Below are 5,150 nucleotides of genomic sequence, written 5' to 3' on the forward strand. Positions count from 1 at the left end.
TGCTTGCCGGAGCTTAACCTTGTTGCAAATGTCTGTATGTCTTCTGCCTCTCTGGGCTTGAGACTCAGAACTTTGTCGATCCGCTTTGTCTCTCTAGGATGGAGACTCTGGACGTGCTGCATCTGTTGTTGTCTCGCTGGACGAAGACTCTGAACGTAGAATATCTCTTTCCTCGCAGGCTGGAGGCTCAGAACGTGGGCGTAAACACAGTTATGAATGGATTTGGATGGATCTCTGTGATCTCTCTTTGTTTCACCCAATGCTGCTGCATCCTGGAGGGCCTAAGGAATTTTTATGGCAGTCACAGGTCCTTAGGGATCAGTCTCTTGGTGGGTGAAGGGCAGAAACTGCATTTTGACCAATGAGAAGTCCTGTCCTTCCTGGGCTTGGTACCAGATCCAAAAAAGTCATAAAGGCATCGTAAAATGAATCCACATGTATCAAGTCTAGTCAAGATATATGATCACTCCATATGATGAACTGATTTCATTTAGATTTTTTGCATTGTATTGTGGTTTCTGTCTTTTTCTAACACCAAGCTATCAAATGGCTCCAGAAGACTCCAAATATATGAACTACATACAATTTTATACATACACATGTACTTTTATGTGTTCTCAAGCTTGACAGCCATGGTCACTAGCTACTGTGGTATGTCCAAGAGCTACTTGGAACAAAATTTTTGGGTAAATTATGCCTTTTACCAGGAATACTCTTTTAACAGATTGTCACCAGCAGTAAGAGCCACCTAAATTTTGTCATGTACTGTAGGTGTGTGTCCAGTAGTGGTCACGCTTGAGTAATTGGTTACAGAATATAGGTGGGAACCATCCTTCAGGTAACAGGTGTTGCTGGAGGGAAGGTGCACACAGTTTTTTTTACCGCTACGCTATGCAAGTATGGCATTTGTATTGGTGAAGGACTGGAAATGTGGATTTATTGACTGTTTGATTGGATTCTTGCTTACTTGGAAATGAAGACCAGTCATGGTAAAATAAATCTACAACTGTGAGCATTTTAACCCGTGTGTGGACATTTCAGTTAATAATAAACCAGGCGTGCACGTCCATTAACAAGCCCTGTCCAGCATCCCTCAGCTGCTTTAAGTAGTAGGCTTGGCTGCTTACACTGGCATTACTTTTCAAGTTTTACACTTTAAACACTAAAAAAATAGGCGATCGATGTGCATTTAATACATACACTGCATGGTCCAAAAAAGTCGCCATTTGGATTTAAATAAGCAAATACTGCAGAGTCTAGGACTGGATCATGTTGTATGTTTGGCAATAATTCTTTCAACACTAACTGATGCAGTGTGTAGCTTTTTATTTCTCAAACAACCATGACCTGAACCCTGAACCTGACCTGAATCCCATTGAAAGTGTTTGTGATGTGCTGGAGTCCACTTTACACTGCCTGTCCAAAAAAGTTGTACACTCTAATATTTCATTGGAACGCCTTTAGCTTTGATTATATTGTGCATTCACTGTGGCATTGTTTCGACAACGTTATGCAACATCAGACCATTTATTTCCATCAAGAGTTGCATTGATTTTTTTGGCTGAGATCTTGTATTGACAATGGGAGTGTCAAAGCGTTCTGTAAAATCGACTCCAGCACATCCTAAAGACTTCCAATAGAGTTAAGCTCAGGACTCTGTGGTGATCAATTCATATGTGAAAATGATTCCTCGTGCTCACTGAACCACTATTTCACAATTTTGGTCCAATTAATCTTGTCATTGTCATCCTGGAATATGCTTAAGAAGTAAAAAGCTATGTGCTTCATCAGTTAGGGTAAAAAAGAATTGTTGCAAAACATATAACATGCCAGTAACATTAATCACTGCAATAATGATCCAATCCTAGACTCTTCAGTATTTGTTCATTGAAATCCAAACATTTTTTGGCCAGACAGTGTAGCTTCCTCAGATGATTGGTAAAATACTCACATTTGTCCGTTTTGCTGGGGACCCTGATGACTGTGGATCTCTTGAACACTCCCAGCGTGTTTGGCCCCATGTAGTTGAATCCTCCTTGACGGGCAGGTTTAGAGGGAGAGTGGTCTGTGAGTGGAATACATTCATATACATTAATAAACAATACCTGTTAAGTGTTTTTTGAATTGTAGTACGGAAGAACATTTGCACTTACTAGTGGGAGCATCCACATAGTCATTGCTAAGCATGTTCTCTGCGAATGTAATGTTAGACAGAAGTGCGGTGGAGTTGTGATTGTTGAGGTTCAGCAGGTCTTTGCTGGGCTTGAGAGGCAGATGAGGTTCTTTCAATACTTCCTCATCCTGGGAACATACATTCTTAACTCTGACCAGTGAAGGTCGCGATGGAGGGATGAGGGCCGCCCTGAAGGGAGGCTGAGAGTTGGAGTCATCTCTTGAGTCTAACGATGGTTTTTTGAAAAGTTGAGGTCTTGGCGCTGGCATCGGTGGCGCGTCGACCTCTTCGTATAAGTGACTGGCAAATTGTGAAAGCAGCTCTTCTTTGGGCTTTTTAACAGAGGGTCGGAGGGCAATAGAAGGTTTTGGTGCCAGTGCAGGTGGTTTGGCGAAAACCTTACGAGGACGGGGGAAAGGCATAGAGGTTTCATCATTCTCTGCGTTTGATTGACTTTCAAAGGCTTGTATTCTTGACCGGATGTTGCGGTCGTTTTGAAGGGAGGTCATGTTCTCACTTTGGTTCTCTTTAGTTTGGTTCATCTGCTCTCCCTGGATGTTGACACTGTTACTCAGTTCACTTTGAGGTTCCGAGCTGAAGACATCTAAGAGTTCCTGCAGATACTTGCCTGAATGGGCACCAGAAGTCTCCACAGGTGCTACAGGACAAACTTCCCAGCTGTCTTGCAGTGGTATCAGAGGTTGTGCATTGACCTGATTGGATGGGCTCAGGGGTTTCGCTTTGGAGCGTGGCTGAGGCAACGGATGTGTGGTTGAGGCTAGATCGATGGTGGGTTGGGAGTGGATGTTAGGGATCTGGTTTGAGTTTCTTGTGAAACGGGTTTGCAAGGCAATGATGGCCAAGGTGGTTTTTTTGGCAGCTTCGCTGAAACTGTAAAAGACCAAACAGGAAGGCCTTGTTCAGACTGCCAGCAGAAATCAGATTTTTTGCATATCCAGATATTATCCAGATGGATTCTGAACAGTCTGAACAGCAAAAAACCAAATGAAATCGGATTTCATTACAAACGGAGGTGATTTAAAATGCGATTTCAATTAGATTATTACAGATGTGTCTCAGTCTGGATGCTCTGACTGCTCAAATCGGATATTAAATTGTCTTTTGCGTCACTCTTAACACTAGGGTTGGAAAATTTCCGAAAACTTTCCATGGGAAGTTAATCTGGGGGAATTTTGGAAATATTGGAATTGAAATAATTCTGGAATCGTAAAAAAAAAAATATTACAATTGATGCTCGACAATAGAAATAGGCTTGAGGAATAGAGGAACACTCCTGAATCGGCATGCTAAATCAAACTATAACCTACATTCTTGTATGATAACTGAAAACTAGCTAGCAGAAGAAACGGCATCACAGTTGAGCTAGCACCATGATAGCTCGCATCTTAAAATGTCAATGAAAGGGTGTTAATTCTTACATTTAGCATATCTGATTTACTGGCTAGCTCGCTGCAGTATAAACACATTTTGATTTGATTTTAATACCATAGATCAAATATATTTACCCTAGTAATATCATCAAAACTTCCTTGACTGCTCAAATCCTGTAGTGTGACTTCAATAGTCCTGCATATTCTAGAAATAATCCATGCATGTGATTGAGGAATGTGCAGGATAGAAACTCAACTGAATTTGCATTACATTACTATGCTGTTTTTTTTTAAACTACATTTAAATTCCCAATTTTGCAAATGCCCAGTTTATTCCCATACATTCCCAATAATTCCCATATTTTCCCATTAATTCCCATGGAAAGTTTTCAACTTGAAGTGAAAATTCCCGGAATTTGCAAACCTACACACAACGATAACATCAAAACCGGTGACGGAAATGCCAGAAGTATTCATAACAGTATTCAAACAAAGCTGTGATTACAGCACAGAACATCACAACATATACCAGACTCCTCCGTTACTCGAGTTTTTCTTGTGCAACAAAGGAGTTCTTCACCGCAACTCTACAGGTGCTTATTTGGAGAGCGAGATGATGCACCTCCATTTTTCCTGCATCTGCTTTGAAAGCCTCATCAAAAACGTGGGTAAACTCGCGTCGTAACCAAAGCAACCCAAGCTGCTTATGTCTGGACACAAATCTGATGCAATTATTAGTGCGGACAGTCTGCCTGAAAAGATCTGATTTGACTAAAAATCCGATTTGCCTGCAGCCTGAACATAGCATAAGTGTAACAATTTCTGGTTCACATTGATTTGCGCACTCAAAACCTTGTCAATATGCACTAACCTCCGCTGGGATGTTGGTTGGAATCTGGATGTGTCACATTCTCCTCTAGTGAGTCAGTTAGTTGTTGTATGCGAGCGTCGTGGAAATGGTAAAGTTGTGGCAACCTGCTCCTGGGTCTTCTCCTTGATCACCTGCTCATAGGATGGTGGGAGCTGAAGCACAAGAGAAGGCAATCACTCGAACGCAAGCATCAAACCAAGCAAACACGTCACAAGTGTGCAGGACACATACAGTGCTAGAGAACAGAACATGGAAAAAAGTAGGGATGCACAAAATACAGGTAACATATCAATATCTATATATGTGACCCTGGAGCACAAAACCAGTCATAAGGGTTCATTTTTCCATCTGAAAGCTGAATAAATAAGCTTTCCATTGATGTATGGTTTGTTAGGATCGGACAATATTTGGCTGAGATACAACTATTTGAAAATCTGGAATCTGAGGGTGCAAAAAAAAAATTTAAATATTGAGAAAATCATCTTTAAAGTTGTCCAAATGAAGTTCTTAGCAATGCATATTACTAATCAAAAATTACGTTTTGATATATTTACGGTAGGAAATTTACAAAATATCTTCATGTAACATGATCTTTACTTAATATCCTAATGATTTTTGGCATAAAAGAAACATCAATAATTTTGACCTATACCAGCGACTTTTTATTTATAAATATTGGATATTATCATACTGTACATTGAAATGTTGTGATATT

General features: G+C 40.5%; 1 pseudogene; it reads right to left on the minus strand.

The window, feature by feature from the left end:
* Positions 1 to 4,608, minus strand: part of LOC107757566 (SH3 domain-containing protein 19-like) — a 14,526-nt pseudogene extending 9,918 nt beyond the window's left edge.
* Positions 4,609 to 5,150: the final 542 nt, after the last annotated feature.

This window comes from Sinocyclocheilus rhinocerous, unplaced genomic scaffold (assembly GCF_001515625.1).
Source record: "Sinocyclocheilus rhinocerous isolate Xijiao unplaced genomic scaffold, SAMN03320098_v1.1 scaffold323, whole genome shotgun sequence".
NCBI lineage: Eukaryota > Metazoa > Chordata > Actinopteri > Cypriniformes > Cyprinidae > Sinocyclocheilus > Sinocyclocheilus rhinocerous.